Below are 18,277 nucleotides of genomic sequence, written 5' to 3' on the forward strand. Positions count from 1 at the left end.
AGAAGAAGAGATGTTTTCCAGTCGAGACCAACCTATTTCTTATGGTCAGACTATGTTATTAAAGATCCACCACAATCAACAAAAGCATCGAGATACACCAGCACTGACCATCCATCTGTCCTATTCAGTTTCCATATGAGGCCTGATTCATGACACTGTATAGAGTGTATACTATCACCCCAGTTTCTCAAAAACTCTTAGCACCCAATGGCGAGAAATTCAAAATAAAAAATTAAAAATAACCTACTTATGGACCCTTTTACAGCAAAGTGCCAACTACCAAAAAAACTAACAACACTCAAGATTCCCACCTTCTCATCACCAGTGCATAAACTCTTTTGCAGCAGAAATTCTTAGCAAAATTATGTAACCATTAAGTATCCACTTACCCCTAACTATCCCTCCTTAATAAGTAAGAACCTGACTACCACCACCACACTAACCCCCCTTCAAGCCAGCACACCTTCAACTTTTCCAAACAACTCAAGACGATCTTTAAAACAGGAAAGTGATATCACAACAAAGCTAGAAAATTCAAAGCTAGTAACATTACCACATAAAATCCCAAACTAAAACCCTAGAAGACGCCATCAAATTTATCACAAAACCCATAAAAAACTACAACAAAAACAGGGAAACCTTAAATTTGAAAACATAATTGAGGAAAAAAAGAACAAAAAAAGAAATTAAATTATCTAATTAAGGGCAAAAAATTACCTCGCAATAAGAGACTAATTCTTATTTATACAACAATAAAATCCAGACCCCAGAGAAATTCATCTACCAAAAACATAAATAATTATAGGATATTTTGGTTTTTAACACCTCACAAATGTCTGAAAATGTTTTTTAACACCCCAAAAAAAAACTTTTATTTTAACACCTCCAAAAGTTTTAAAAATTTGAAGTTACCACCAGTTAACGGTTTCTGTGACGGCAAAATGTAGTGGGTCCCACAGTTTGGTTTTACCTCTAACTTTTCACTCACCAAAACACGAACAGTCTTCCTTCACTGAATTCTCAACCAACTTCTTCATTGATTTCTCTGGACCACCATTGAATTGGCATTGAAACCTAAATTGTGTGGTTGAGGAGTGGAGTGTAGGACGGAGCTGTCAACATTGGCGAAGATTAGGTCAGGAGGGTGTCGTCACAATCTTCATCAACCACAAAAGGGCGACAGTTGGTGGGAATTGACAGCAAAGAAGGTATTTTTTGGTTTTTTTTGTCTTTTGGTAGCGATTAGGTCTGTTACTGGTGCTTTTTTAATGTCAAATTTGCAATATTGGGCTAAATTAGGGTCAAATTTGGCAACAGAGTAGAAACTGTGCCTGTGTTAGGTTAATTTCTGCAATTGACTATGCGACTTAGGTTAATTGGACTGCTTAATTGCAATTACAGATTAAATAAAGTTGTTTATTAGTGATTAACTGTGCAAGTGTGATTTGTTTATTAACCTATGGTACTGAGCACCTACATTGGGTTTGAACAATTATTTAGTTTGAATTGTTTATAAATGTTGGAATTGTAGCTTTTTACTGTATGTTTGGTAGTTATGTCTTTTGTTTATTTATTCCTAATGTGCATGTGTTGATATGGATTTTAATATGGTAGATAATGGGTGACAATGAAAGTACGGTTGACATCTATCTAAGGGTGGGAGGTGATTTTGTCCCTAAAAGAGTTAGCAAAGACAGACAGCTACTGTGTTGGTGTGGTGGTTGGTGTTACTAGAAGAAGAAAGTCCAGGTGTCTAAGTTGGATGTGCATTTGATTAGAACAACTGCAATTCATGGTTTTGTTAGTGGTGATATGGCTGTGCCTAGGGATTACAGGTGTTGGTATAGGCAGAAGGGGAAAACCTTTAACACTGGGAAAAGGGAACTAGTAAACAGTGAAGAGGTTAAGGGCCTTTTACAGACAGTAAATTCAGAGGGCTATGTTGAAGTGTTTGTGACAATAGAAGCTCCTACTAAGCCCATAAAGGAGGCCCAACCCAATCCACCTAAGACAAATAAAAAGGGCAAGAAAGTAGGAAGTACAACTAATGTGAGTGTTAGGAGGAGCCCTAGGTTTAAGAAGGTAGACACTGAACAGAGGGAGGAGAGTCCACCTAAGGATATATTTGTCACCAAGAAAGGGAAAGAGAAGGTAGCAGAAGTAGGAGAACCTAGTTTTGCAAAAACAGAGGTGAAGTTGAAAGGGAAATCCTCAGCTAAGGCTAAAGTGTTGAGGTTTGATGATGAGGAAGAAGATGGAGGTGAAGGATCTGGGTATTCAAGTTCTGATTTGAGTGATGATCCCAAACAGGTGTTGTAACAAGGACCAAGCTGCAAACCATTTCCAAGTTGAACCTCATCCAGTGATGTACTCATGATTGGTTATAACACATTATGTCTGTTTCTTTGTTTACTGTAACAACTTAGTTCTTTTGTGGCCTTGATTGCCATTTAAACAGTTGGATACAAACTTGTAGTTTTTGAATGGCTTTGATTGCCATTAAAATAGTTTCAAGTAAGGTTTTAGTGCAAACATGCACTTGAAGTACTTTGTTAGATTTTGAATGTAATGTACATTTGCAATGTTTTATTTTGTCCACTTGAAGTTGTCATGAAGTGCTTAATATGTGCAACTTTAAACATTTTCATTTTTAACAGTAAATGCAAGTGATAAATATGTAACACTACAAGCAAACTCATAACATTTCATAAATATATAAAACTAAAACTAAAGTCATTACAACAAATTACCAAATACTACATACATCTTACTATTAAACACCCCTAACCATTAGAAAAACTACAACCATTGATAAACCAATACAAATGGCCATGCCCACCCAACCAAAACAATTCCTTGAAGACATCTTCCCTGCATTGCCCTCCCTGTTCATTCTCTTCCTGTCAACGTTCAGGGCCTTGCATCTAATCTTCAAACTATCAACTTCATTAAGTAGGCACCTCCTTTGGCCACTGATTTCATCAACTTTCCTTTTCAATTCATTAACTTCACCCTTTAGCAACTTCTTATCCAACAACAGGTTGTTGATAACCCCTGTTTGCCAATCTGTTCCATCAGGTTGATCAACCCATTCGAAAGCTTTGCAGCCCCTTGTTTCTGTGATTGGGTCAAAAAACTTACAAGATATGAAATTCCTGCCTGGATTCTCTCTTGTCCAGCTAGTGAGCATGGCCATGGGCACCCTACACTGGCATTTTTTTTCCTTAGAAGGGGAAGAGCTAACAAACGACATAATCTGCATTCATTTAAGATCAACAATCACAATTATGGATTTTTACACTAACGAATTAACATTGTCACCAACAATTTTATTTTTTAATTACCTAACACGAAAAAGGAACCCTAATTTTTTAATTGGCCAGTTACATACAAACATAACACAATCCAACCATCAATTCCATTCCAACACAATTCTAAATAGTAAATGTCATCAATTTAAACTTTAATTACCAAACAAACGAACAGTATTCCCAAAATTTGATTACACATTACTCGTTTTCATCGTATCAACGCACATACCTGTTTCAGCAGATTCAATTTCTTCCCCTTCTCAAAAATCAAACAACGATTCTCTGGTTTTCGTTTCTGATATGCAAAGCGATCTAATTGGGTGAGATTTGGTTTTTGATACTCAATTCGAACAAAGATTTGGTTACAAACGCGGAAAATTGGGGGAGAATCGTGCAAAAAACGTGCATATATAGAGAGTTATCAAAAAACTATCCGTTGGAGTAGGACCCACTAACAGTTCCGTTAACGGAGACAAGATTTTGGTGGTAACTTCAAATTTTTAAAACTTTAGGAGGTGTTAAAATAAAAGTTTTTTTTGGGGGGTGTTAAAAAACATTTTCAGACATTTGTGAGGTGTTAAAAACCAAAATATCCATAATTATATACCAACAAAAAATTAAAAAATAGAGAAATTAAAATCAAACCTGCTCTGAGAAACATCATAGATCGGGCCCTTAATAGCCATAAGCAAAGGCTTCTTAGGGTTAGTACCATCATACTGTTTCAATTCATTTTCATGAATCTCACCGAGTTGAACAGGAGGAGGCAAAGGCTCCATTTCTTCTTCCATAGACCTATGACGTTGATGTTGAGGAGTAGACGATCCAAACACCACAAAAAAACATGAAAATCCATAACATTTTCAGCTGAAAATCTCAAATATCAAATTGAAGCTAAAATCAACAATTTACCTAGCTAATTTCTACCCAAATTTATCCTCTTCATTAATCGAAATAGCTATCAATATCAACAACACACAACAAACCCTAAAAATACAAAAACAAACACAAAAATCAATTGAAAATCAACTTCAAAAGATGAAAAAATAAAATAAAAATCAAAAACGAACAACGACCCTAATTAAAAGTTTGACAAACAACATCCTTATCTAATGATCAAAATGAAATTAACAGCCTACTCAAACGCCATTGCCGGAGAAAGAAACCCTAGATTTCAGTACGACGACGGCAGACATTGCAGAAGACGGAGGTTCAAGAAGAGGAGGGGGGGGGGGGGGCGAAAAGCCAAAACGAGAGTTGAATCCATTGCATCTGAATCAAAAGTAATTGAACACGAACAACCTGGACCTTGTCGGCTTTGAGCACGGCATTAATCGGACGTTGTACTTGCTGCAGAGGTTGCCGGAGAGTGCAGCACTTCATCTTCTCTGGTTTTTTCTGGGTTAGGGTTAGGGTTAGGAGAGACAGGGCGAAAAGCCGAAAATGAGGTTTTAAATTTTTGACATAGACCGCTTAATTTTTCCCTAAATTTTGAAATTGCAGGCAATTATGAATCACGTGTATGACACGTGATTTTCTCGACTCTTTTCTATGTCTAGACAAACCTTCGACCCGTAAAAGCGTCAAGAAAAAGCGGAACCCAAAATTGTACACTGACGCCACATCCAAGGCGTCGAGGCAAATGCGTCTAAAATATACGGGTTTTGTAGTAGTGACTTTTCTTTGGTTTCTTTTTCAGACCACCATATTCGTGGTGATGTTACTGAGGTTGGGGGTCGGGTTTGGAGATTTATTGGGGTTTATGGGTGGGCTGATAGAGCTCTAAAGAGCAACACTTGGGCCCTTGTGCGTGAACTCTATTTGGATTCTCCTCATCCTACGGTCTTCGGGGGCGACTTTAATGAAAACTTCAGCTTTGATGAGAAGTCTGGTGGCGTTCTGAGAGAGCAACGAGCTACAGATGCTTTTAGGGAGGTTCTTGATGACTGCAATTTGAAGGACCTTGGTTATGATGGTTCTTGGGTGAATTGGGAACGTGGGAATGACCCAAATGGCTTTGTCAGGGAGCGTTTGGACAGATTTGTGGCATGTTCTCGGTGGTGTGCCTGGTTTAGTTAGGCTCATGTGTCTCATTTAACAAAGTTCAAGTCGGACCATGTGGATATTTTGTTAGACACGGAAGCCAGAGTGCGCAAAAAGAAGATAGCAAAAAAGAAGAGGTTTCGATTTGAAACCTGCTGGTTGCTCGCTGAAGGGGTCGAGGATGTTATCAGAAATGCCAGGGATGGTTCTCGTCATCTTGACATGCCAAATAAGTTGCCAAATGTTGCAAATGAACTTACCTCATGGAGCAAGGATGCCTTCGATAATTTGGGTGAGAAGATAGCCGAGACTGAAGATGCCCTAAAGGAAGTGCAGCATAATGCGGGTTCTCAGCCCAATTTTGCCGAGTGTAACAGATTGGAAGCAATTCTCGATGACCTCCATGAAAAGAATGAAGCGTATTGGTTTCTTCGATCGAGGGTTTCCGAGATTAAAGATGAGGATCGTAACACCAAATATTTCCATCATAAGGCGGCTCAGAGAAGAAGCAAAAATTATATTAAGGGCCTCAATAATGCTGATGGGGAGTGGCAAACTGGGAAAAAAGATGTTGAAAAAATAATTCTCGATTTTTATGGTTCCTTGTTTACTAGAGGTGATATGGATGAAACTTTTATGGAGGATGTTCTTGAGAGTGTTCCGGCCATGGTGACAGAAGGTATGAATTTATCTATATGTCGCTCTTACCCCAAAGATGAAATTTCTACTGCTTTTTCTCAGATGAGTCCATGCAAGGCCCCGGGGCCAGATGGTCTTCATGCGATTTTTTATCAGAAATATTGGCATATAGTAGGTGACGATGTGACTATGTTTGTCAATAATATTATTTTTGGTAGAGTTTCTCTATATGACATCAATCGTACTAATGATGCTCTTATCTCGAAAGTTAAAGACCCAACTAGTATATCTCAATTCCGGCCAATTTCTCTTTGTAATGTGCTTTACAAATTAGCTTCAAAATATGTGGCTAATAGACTAAAGACGCTTCTTCATGGCATGGTTACTGAAAATCAGAGTGCTTTTGTTCCTAAACGACTGATTACTGATGATGCTTTGATTTCTCTTGAGCTCTTTCATATTATGAAGAAGAGATCTAAGGCCCGTCGTGGGTCGATTGCGATGAAATTGGATATGAGAAAAGCGTATGATAAGGTGGAGTGGGAATTTCTGAGGAGACTTTTGATTGAATTGGGGTTCGCCGGAGCTTGGGTTGATACTATTATGGCTTTTGTTTCTACTGTATAATATTCTTTTATCATCAATGGGGTCCCCTCAAATTCGTTGACTCCGTTTAGAGGGCTCCGTTAGGGAGATCCTATTTCCCCTTATCTTTTCATTCTAGTTGTTGATGTACTGTCTAGAATGTTACAGTCGGCATCGGAGAAAAAATTGATCCATGGAGCTCGGGCTAGCAAAAATGGTCCGGAGATTACTCATTTGTTCTTTGTAGATGATAGTATTTTGTTTACTAGAGCTACTCGACAGGAATGTTCAATCATTGTTGATATACTCAACAAATATCAAGCAACTTCTGGGCAAAAAATTAATTCAGAGAAGTCGGAGGTATCTTTTAGTAGAGGAGTTCAATTACCATCTCGGATCACTTTTAGCTCTATCCTTGGTATGGAAATTGTTAAGAACCATATCAAATATCTTGGCTTGCCAAAAGTTGTGGGGAGATCGAAGAAAGCGGTTTTTGCTTTTGTGAAGGATCAAATTTGGAAGAAGAAGCTTTTGTCGAGAGCTGGGAAGGAAGTTCTTCTTAAGTCAGTCATTCAAGACATTCCAACATATCTCATGGGTGTCTATAAATTCCCGATTGGTTTGATTCAAGAAATTCAAGGCATGATGGCTCGATTTTGGTGGGGGTCAAATGAGAAGGGTAGGAAGATACATTGGAAGAGTTGGGATTCTTTATGTCAATCGAAGTGCCTTGGGGGTATGGGTTGTAGAGACTTGGAGATTTTTAATGAAGCTCTCCTTGGCAAACAAATTTGGCGCCTAGCAACAAATGAGCAATCTGTACTGAGTCGTGTTCTCAAAGCCAAGTTTTATCCGCGGACGTCCATTTTTTAGGCTGCTCTTGGCCCGGTTTCGAGTTACTCACGGCAGATTTTATGAAGTTATAAAGCCCTTGTGAAGGAAGGTATGCTATGTAGGGTTGGTAATGGTCGCAACATCAATATATGTACGGACCCTTGGCTTATTGATGATGAAAGTCGCTTTGTTACCATTGACAGCAGAGCTGATATTTGTTCTACGGTTGATGAGTTGATTGATAAGTAAGGCTGCAACTGGGATTTTAACAAGGTAGAGAGCATTTTTAATGAACGTGATAAGTTGGCCATTTTAGCTATCCTAATCAGTGAATGAAGCCCGAATGATACACTCACTTGGGCATGGTCAAAAAAAGGTCATTACAAAGTAAAGTCAGCCTACATCCTGGGAAAATCACTCGCTCTTGATGCTTTTGAACATTTCTGGGTCAAAGTATGGAAGGTGAAGACTACCCCGAAGGTTCGTCACTTCTTATGGAGATGTTGCTTAAACTCTCTGCCTACTAGAGGCATTTTGTTACATAGGCATCTCATCGAAGACCCCCTATGCCTCTACTGTGGTTCTGCGAGTGAAACAGCCATCCATGCTGTGATTTTGTGTCCTAGTGCGCATCAATTGTGGTTGAAAACTGGCTGCAAGGAAGCTCTTAATTTTGCTGCATCTGATTCATTAGGAGAAATTTTGCTTTGTTGGGCAAAAAATCTTTCGAAAGATGTTTATCAAAGAAGCTTATTTCTCACTTGGTTTATTTGGTTTCGTCGCAATAAATGGGTCTTTGAGAATGTGTGGGACTTATATGAGGCTCTCCTTCTTCGACATAGCAGATTGGTGGCTGACTATGGTAAGTATACCAAAAGAATTTATGGGGGTATAACTCCTCCCATTGAGCCTGCTAGTAGACTAGTGTGGTTGCCTCCCCTCCTGGTGTAGTGAAGATAAATGTCGATGCCGCAATTTCTGATGAAGGCTGGGTGGGGTTGGGTGCCATTGCCCGTGATAGCAGGGGTCAGGTCCTGTTCTCGGCTGTTAGCAGGGCTAGAGCTCGTTGGGAGCCGTTGGTTGCAGAAAGCAAGGCAACTTTGTTCGATATAAAGAAGGCCAAGGATTAAGGCTTCAATGATGTTATCCTTAAGGCAGATTCATTTCTGCTGTTAATGGTATTTTAAAAGACATGGTCTCTGTTAGCTCGAGTTTTTCTTCCATTTTTTGGTCTCATGTAAAGTGTGATGGGAACTTCGTTGCCCACCACCTAGCTAGGTTAGTGTCATATGGTCGTGAACATATTTGGGAATATCTCGTGCCAGATGAGATTTCCCCGTATGTACTTTTGGATAATCTTTCTATAAATTAATGCACTAACCGTTTTCTTCAAATATATATATATGTGTGTGTGTGTGTGTGTGTGTGTGTGTGTGTGTAGAAGGGGAGGGATCCGGTGAGAATATGTCTTTATGTGAGAACACTATTATATATATATGAGAACTCATCACAACCATTACATACTACAAGATCCAACTACTGAGATTGTTCAACTAGTAATGGCAATAATGTAATTCTAAAAACAAACACATCACCCCTAATAATCCAAATTAGGTATAATTTGATATACTCCTTTTTCTCTCTCTACAAAGCTTGAAGGTGGGATTTCAATGGAGACTAAAACTTGAAGATCAAAGATTTCTCTCTCCTCTTGTTTACTGCTGCATAATTTCAAGTAGTAATTTTTAGATTTCTCTTATTCGAATTTCTCAGAATTTGATTTTAGTTTTGTTAATTTCAATTGAATTCCTAATCTTCTTGTTCTGATTTTTATAATTTTGATTATTCAAATCATCTTGTTCAAATTTCTAGAGTATTTGATTTTAATTTGTCCCAAATTAGTATTTTCATCAAAATTTATGAACTTGATATTCTAATTTTCAATTTTAGTGTTCTTAAAATTTCGAATTTCAATGCTCTTAAATTTGGTTATTCGAATTTAACATTCTAATTTTGCTAGATTTTTTGAGTTGAGTGTTCTCAATTTAGGATTTTCGTATAGCATGAGCAAACAAAATTAAAATGAGCAAACAAAATTAAAATGAGCAAATAAAATTAAAATGAGCAAAACATAAATAAGCATAATGATTTTGTGTATATTATCATATTTTCATTCAAATTCTTTTTCTGATTTTTTGCAGGTTCATATATTAGGTTGGTAATAAGGATGCACAAGCAAATATTAGCAACAATGAAAACCTTGATAATGGTTCTAGTGATAATGCCAATGGGCCAGCTAGTTACTCATACAGTAGTAGTTACTCCTAGAGTAGTACTTTGTTAACTCCTGGAAGAACAAAAGATTGGCTTCCATTGTGCTCAATGAGTTAAAATCAGCTTTAGGAATGAAATTAATAGTGTTTATGAGGGTCTTGGCATTTCAATATGTCTTATGCAATAAGGAGGGTTTCAAAGATAAAATAAAGCCTGTTGTTGGCAGAATTTTGAATGATTAAGAAGGAGAAAACAAGGAAAGGAAGGCTTCAATCTCAAAAAAAAAAAAAAAAAAAAGGGAATATTAGTCACTCGTGTTGGGTGCAAAGCTCATATGGTTCTAAAGTATTGTGACGATGAAAAATATATTGTGACACAATTTCATGAGGAACATACTCATCCCCTTTACACACCTAGTTATAATCTGACCATTTGAAAAATGAGCAAATATAATCTGACCATTTTAAAAGTGAGCAAATGTAATCTGACCATTTGAAAAATGAGCAATTATAATCTGACCATTTGAAAATTGAGAAAACAAAATTATGCCTATGTTTGATATTTCACAAAGAGTTGCTTGCTCATTTGACAAATGAGCAAATTTTATTTGTCCATTTGAAAAACGCTAAAGCTAAGAAGTGCCCCGGGGGTGTTAGAATTATTTGCTCATTTGACAAATGAGCATTAAATAGTTTGCTCACTTGATAAATGAGCAAAAAATTGTTTTGCAGTTCTATAACTTGTATTTTTTTTGTAAATATCAATGAAGAAAGATAAACTTTTAGAAAATGTTTACCATTGCATTAACATACAAAAAGGTTATAAGAACAAGATTAACACAAACACATTTTTGCCGTTGAGAACATCATAAAAACCAATAATAATATTGTTCTATCCAAATCCTAAGAACATCGTAACAATTGTCTAACCTCCTTCCCCTATACAATTGCCGAAAGGTGATTCTTCCTAAAGTCAACTTGCCTCATACAGACAAGGACACAAATAGTAACTAACATCAAAATAGTAACTACTAAAAAAGCATATCAACTTAGTCTTCTCTCCCTTGAATGCTCTTGGATTGCTTCCCCTTAGTGATGTTGTTGAGATCATATCACTGACAAGTAGCTTTCTTCAGTTGCAACACTAGCTTTCTTTAGCTTTTTTTTTTTTTTTTCTTTTGACCAATTTGTTTAACAGATTCAATTGAATTTACTTCACTTGAAATAATTGAGAGGCTATACTTCGAACGTAGTTTCTCAATGATTATGACCTACAAACAAATCAAAAGTGTAAGGAGAAAGAGAAAAAAAAAGCAATAAAATGAAACTATAGAATCACATAACTCATTTGAAAAATGAGCAAATAAATATTTTAGTATTTGCAACTATCAAAGCATGGAGGGTTCAATTCCCTCAAAAATTCTATAACGTTAAGGAAAAGGACATTTATGTTAGTCAGATAGATGAGAGGAACATGGCCTCTAAGTTGATAAATGAGCAAATAATTGTTTACTCATTTGACAAATTAGCAAGAATTATTGGCTCATTTGACAAATGAGCAAAGAATTATTTGCTCATTTGATAAATGAGCATTAAATTGGTTGCTCCTTTAACAAATGAGCAAAGAATTAATAATAATTTTTGAAAAGCTAACTAGATTTCCAACATTCAGTAGCTTGTATAAGTTATTAAAAATAGCAAGCCACATGTGTTTACTTAGTAAATGACACGGAGGATTGCAAGATTTGAAAGCATCAACAACCAATTTTGCTCAGTACTAAAGGAAGTTAATTCTTGTGATAATAAAACACCCCGACCAAACAATAACATTTACTAATACATGATCAAGCTACTTTTAATTTGATATGAATAAGTCACTGACCATCCAAGAATAAAATAAGGCAGAAAATTAAAAATGACTTGGACAACAACTATGTAACATTGCATATTGAGAAAATCTAAATGAGCAAAGAAATAAAGTAAAAATCAAATAGTTAAACCTAATTAAGTGAGCAAATGCAGATTTAGCCCTTGCCATTAAGTCCAGTATTAGTTGCAAATCCTCGAATAGGATAAGTAGCCAAATATATTGGTAGCAGGACATCTGGTGCAAGCAGCTATGACAAGCAAGAAAGGCTGACCCTGATCTAATCACCTTAAGCCAAGATGATTAACTTAGGGGCTTCTTACCTAGCAGAACTCTTTTTTAGATCATTGCAAAGTAAAACTATATTCATTTGCTGTTTGAACCAGCTTATGTGCCAATTTATATTCACAACATTAAAAGTCTAAGGTTTGCTCCCAAACCATAAGGAGAGAGTCGCTTCAGATACCCTAAACCAATGAGTACTACAGACTCCATACACTAATGTCATCACATTTATTGGGAAGCCAGGAACAAAATATATGACTTCTTAAAGGTAACAACATTAAAGCATCAGAATAATTGAGCCTATTGAATAAGAAATTCATTTCGGAATAAATAGATTAATATCTTCTTTCATGTTAAAGGAATTGGTGATATTCACTTAAGAATTTCAAACGCTCATAATGTCAGCTGAATCTAGACTAATGTCCAAAGCTATAATATGCAATTCAGATCAAGAATAGCAACTTATGCAAATTATGATTACCCCTTATACTAAATGATATGTATTCTTTTAATTAAAACTCAAACATATGTAACATCATATCAGAGACTTTTATCAAACACTTGGTGTGCACATTACATTCCCTTAATTAGAACTCAATTATTACTATCTTAAAACACAAAACATTTACGCTGCATTATTTAACAAGTAACTAGCAAACATCAAAACATTACATATCCAAAAAATAAACACAATTACATGAAATAATTGAGCAAAAACGGACTTAAATGTCCACAAAAACACAAAATCAGAAATATATCATCAAAATTATCGACACAAACACAAAATTCATAAAATTTGACGATGAAATTGAAAAAATCGAACACAAAGTGATAAACTAATTCGAAAAAATTGAGCACAAATTGAACAAATTAAGCCAAAAAAACCGAACACAAATTGAAAAAATTAATCCAAGAAAATCGAACACAAATTGAAAAATAAAATTAAGCTGTAAAAAATGAAAAAAAAAAACTGAACATTATATATTGAAAAAATCTATTAATGTAGAAGAATTTGATGATAAAATTGATAAACTTACCATATTTTAATGATGAATTTCCGCTCAAATACACTGGGAAGAGAGAGGGGGAGAGGGAGAGGGAGAGGGAGAAAGATAGGGAGAGAGAGAGAAAAATAAGTAGCTGAAAATTTTTAATGTAAGCTATGAAATTTACATATATGTCATTATTAAATAGTGAAAATAGATGGTTAGATTTAAGCAAATCAACGGTATAAATTTGTTCTTATATATTAGAGTGTTCTCACATAAGGGATGTGTTCTCACATGATCCTATATATATATATATATATATATATATATATATATATATATATATATATATATATATATATATATATATATATATATATATATATATATATATATATTTTGAAAGAATATAAAAAGATAGTATGAATACAAAGTACTTAAATAATCTTTAATCTCATTGGTTCGATATTGCACAACCCTTATCTATACTTAGTATTTAAAAACTCTAACCAAGAAAAACACATGTCCCCATCTTATTACACTTCTCTAACTAAAGTTCCATATGTCTTCTTACATTATTAATTTTTTATTACACCATCTTTCTTTAATTCTTTCATTAAACTTATATTTCATCTTCCATGTACATTTCATCCCTTCATCTTCATCTCTCCTCTTCAATTCAACCTTTTCCTATTCTCTCTTCAATTTTAGTCCCCCCCCCCCTCTATTTAAGCTCTTTTTCAATTAAAGTTCCAAAATTTTAATTTCTTTAATCATGTTTCCGATTACATATTATACCCTATAATGACTTATTGATATTTCCTCACTCATCTCTCAATGCAATTTTATATGAATAACCCATGCATTGCACGGGCCAGAAAGCTAGTTATCTTATATTTACAATTTATTTGAATTATTTCGATAGTAAAGGGTAGATATTTTCTTGTTCAAAAAAAAAGGTAGATATTTTCCTTATTGATCTCATTAGTTAGACATTAATGATTTTTTAATTTGCCGCTTAAATGCAATATATATACACGTTATCAAATTACACCCTATTCAAACCTTCCACCGGGGTTCAATCATGTCCAATTAGGGAAAGAAAAGGGGGGTTTTGATGATTTTGTTATGGAGGCAGATGGTTCTTGGGATAAGAATACTACAAGGGCAGGGATATGATGGGCGGTTAAGGTAAATAACAAAGGCTATGCCCTTGAAGAGGGCGGCAAACATGGGGTAGTAGCGTCAGTCATCCATTGTGAAGCATGGGCTTGTCTGGAAGCAATGAAATGGGCTTGTGCTAAGGGGAGACAGGGAATCCTAATCTTTTCGGACTCAGCTTCATTTTTTAATAATCTAGGATACAAAAGGGAAAGAGGTCTCGATTACTTAGATTATCAAGGAGTTAAGGAAGATAGGGGCGGAGTTCCAGAGATGCACTATTTTAAAAGTTCCTAAAGAGCAAGTTCAAAGAGCTAATGACATTGCAAGACAATGCCGGGTTAATTTAACGACTTAGTACTAGTATTTTTGCTTTCCATTTGCTTTTGTCAAAAAAAAAAAAAAATCAAATTACACCCTTGCTATACTATCAATTTTATTGGTGTTCAAAAAAAAATACTATCAATGTTATTATTTCTTTTTAATAATAACCCTAGATAGGTTTATTATGTTTAGGATTAGATTTATTATTCATGGTAAATTGATTTATCTTTTGTAGGTTTATATTAGGAAAGTCAAATGTACAGTTATATACAGTTTAGGTTACCTTTTGTAACCTATAAATATTAGCCAAATTCATCCATACATGTCAAGCAATAATATATCTCATTAATATTTTACAAAAGGATAAAATGTCCGATAACTTTCTTGAAATGATATTACTATGGCCGAAATCTTCATTGTCGATCTCATTACCGGCAACCCAAGTGAAAGCCAAAGAGTTGAAATCTCCACATCAAAATCTCAAACAACCTTTGTCATCACCACAAAAACCTTCCTTGAAAGACTCGTTATATTGCAAGAAGTTGAAAAATACAAAACGTAAGTTGCAACAAGGGTACAAGAACTTTGAAAATGGAAGAAAGAAGATATGTTTAATTAGTTTGAAGATCTCCCTTCACAACCTACAAGCCGAAGAAAGCAAAACAAGTTAAAAGAAACAAGCTTAAGAAATTGTAAAGAGTTAAGAGAGGTCAATAATAATAATGACTCGTCAATTACTTGGTTGTTAAACAGGCAATGTACTAGTGGTACGGTACGTCAAGATAGAGAACAATATTATGGTACCTGGCTACCGGCAACGAATTCAAAGATCAAGATTAAGTCACGAGAACAAGTGAAGAATTAAAGATGTATCATCATTAAAATTAGTTTCTTCTACTAGGATTGAGGTTGATGAATGGTTGATAATGGATGTAGAATGTCGTTTCATTTGGTTTTATGTACTACTTCTTTATATGTTGAAAGAGATTTTGATGGTTTCCCCGCCCATAAGTTGTGTGTTACTCGTAATTATTATTATTATTATTATTATTTTTATTATTATTTTACGTGTATCACACTACCAACTAAGTACTAACCTAATCAAACTCATTGAAATTGCTAGCATGTAATATAAATAAAATTACAATAATTCTTGTGTAAAGCGGGTATACGTTAAATTTATTGTAAGACGGTCAATTTGAGAGTAATTTTATTTATTTTTATGATAATTATAACTTAACCCGTTAAAGGGTAACTTTTAATTTGTCATTGGGTTGAATTTATGTTTAATTTTTTATATATATATATTTATGATTATATACTATAAAGGCTAATATGATTAATCTAATACATTACAAGTTTTTCGTAAAATAAAATTTATTGTTAGAAAAATAATTACTTTTGTAATATAAAAGGTAACTGTAAATATCTTTAACCCGTCTTACAATGTATACCCACTTTTTTTTTTTGGAGAATTTACGATAAAAGTATAGGTAAATCTACTAGTTCCTTACTAAGAAGTTTAGATAAATTAAAGAAAGTATATGTATGTAAAATATGCTACTCCATCTAGAATGCTACTAATGATGTCAAATTAAAAATAATTAATTAAAAAAAAACCCTAACTCATCAATTACAACGCTACTTTGTAATATAACATAAGCATAAGTAAAAAATTGAAAATTACGCGGTGTGATGATGCACATTAGTACAATAGTACATCACCACTATATACTCATTCAACCTTTAAGTGGAGTGATAGCACATCACCAATTATAGTTATAGGTGGTTGGTACACATATTAGCATAAAACTAAATTATGTGGTAAAAAATTTCATCGGAATTACAAAATCATCACATGTTACAAAATCTAGAGTTATATTATAAAAAAATCACTACGGCCGGTGGTGGGAATTTGGGAAATTCGGGCCAATCGAGTGTCTTTCTTCAAGTGGTTTGTTTCTGTCACATTAAAATTCATACTCAAATGTGTCTTTTGCTCAACCGCCATATAAGTAAGTCCTATAAAAAGGATAAAGTTGGGATTTAGGAAAGGAAAGGTCACTAAAACTTGGTTAAAAAGCCTGGTCAACCCATCGAGGTTGGGGAATTGGCCATTGATCGGAGAGGATGAGGTCAAAATTGAGGAGAGAGAGAGAGAATGAGGGAAGGGTCCTGTTCTAGTTTTGGAAGCTTTGCTCTGCTAAAATCTGCTCACCCCTATTTTGCTCTATCCAGAAGCTCAAAAGAACAGGGCCAAAGATGAATGTTCAAGAACTAGGGTTTGGAGTTGAAGATCTAATGTGATTCGATATTTTGATGAAAGATGTTAGGTGAATTAAATAAAGTTGTTGGGGATGATTTAATTTTGGTGGAAATGATTAAATTAATGTAAATTGGTTAGTTTGTTAATGACATATTAGTAGCAACCTAGTTTCTTATTTACAACTTATAAGAAAAGTTTTAAAAAGTTGCATATAATATGTAGTGGGTAAAAATAACAAAAGTTGCAGATAATGTGTAAAAGAGGTAGTATATATTGCAAATCACACGGTGAATAAAAAAAACAATATAAATATCAAATACATATATCACAACTTTACAAGAAATAATTAAAGTAAAGTAACAACCCGTTATAACACATGAACTAACACACTAGCTATTAGTCGAAGTCCTTGAAGAGCGTGCAAATAAAATCAGAGGAAGTATATGAGTATGTAAAAGCAAGGCCATTAGATGACCAAAATATCTTGGTCATGAAATTATTTATTATTATTCTATATTCCACCTCACCAATGACCAAATGTTATGACCTAGACTATTTTTAATACACCCAATGGTTGCCTTTAGTAATAAATGTCATAATGAATCCCATATTAACAATATTATTATTTAAGAAATTAATCACTTAATTAATGATTATTTATTTCATTAATTATAATAGTTCTACCAAATTATTTCCAACTTTATTACGGTAAAAGTATGGTATAAGTAAGAGAAAAAAAGTGGAAAGCTAAACGTCGCCCTCGAATATCTAACTAATGCCCGCAAAATAAATATATTCTACAAATTTACCCTTATATTTAAAAAAATTTACCCCCCTCAAACATAATTTACCCACCCTCACTCCCTCTTCTCTCTCTAAACCACCACCACCACCTCCTTTTACCACCACCACCACCACCTCCTCTTTTAACCACCAACCACCACCTCCTTTAACCTTCGGTTTCTCGATCTAAACAGCCTCGGATATGACAAGGGGAAGGCGGTCGTCGGAGACAAAGTTTGTTTTTTTTTTTTTTATTTTTTTTTATTTTCTGAAATCGGGTTCAAACGCCCTGTTTTTTCGAACAACCTAGGCTCAAACGCCTAGTTCGTTCGAACAACCATATGGTTGTACGAAAGATCTAGGCGGTTGAGATGAAACGCTTACAAAATACGAACAACCACAACAATAAAAAAAAAAATCGAAACCCAAGAAAACGCCTAGGATTTTAGAAAATCCTAGGGTGAAATGCCTAGTTTTTTCGAAACTTCCTAGGATGTTCCAAAAATCTAGATGTTTCAGCCTAGGGTTTTCGAAAATCCTAGGCGTTTGTCTTGGTTTCGAATTTTAAAAATATTTTATCAGGACACACCGAGTTCATACGGTCCGACGAGCCTTCGGCGAGCAGCATAGGTTGTGTTTCCGGTATTTCGTTGTCGTCCATAAGATCCAATAAATTTGGTTTTACAAAATTTAAAAATTTTGTTTGATTTTGAAAATCACGGTGGTTGGTCCGATGATCGTTGGTGGCCGTTGACCACTATAGAGAAAGGTTAAATTTTTTTTGTACGGTAAAAGTGTGAAATTGAGATAAAATTAATTATTTTAATAATCATTATTATAAAGGATAAGTATGTAATTCTATGTTAATTTATGGATGTTAGTTAGATATTCGAGTGCGATTTGCTTTCGTGGTCATT

Source organism: Chenopodium quinoa, unplaced genomic scaffold (genome assembly GCF_001683475.1).
Source record: "Chenopodium quinoa cultivar QQ74 unplaced genomic scaffold, ASM168347v1, whole genome shotgun sequence".
Classification (NCBI taxonomy): domain Eukaryota; kingdom Viridiplantae; phylum Streptophyta; class Magnoliopsida; order Caryophyllales; family Amaranthaceae; genus Chenopodium; species Chenopodium quinoa.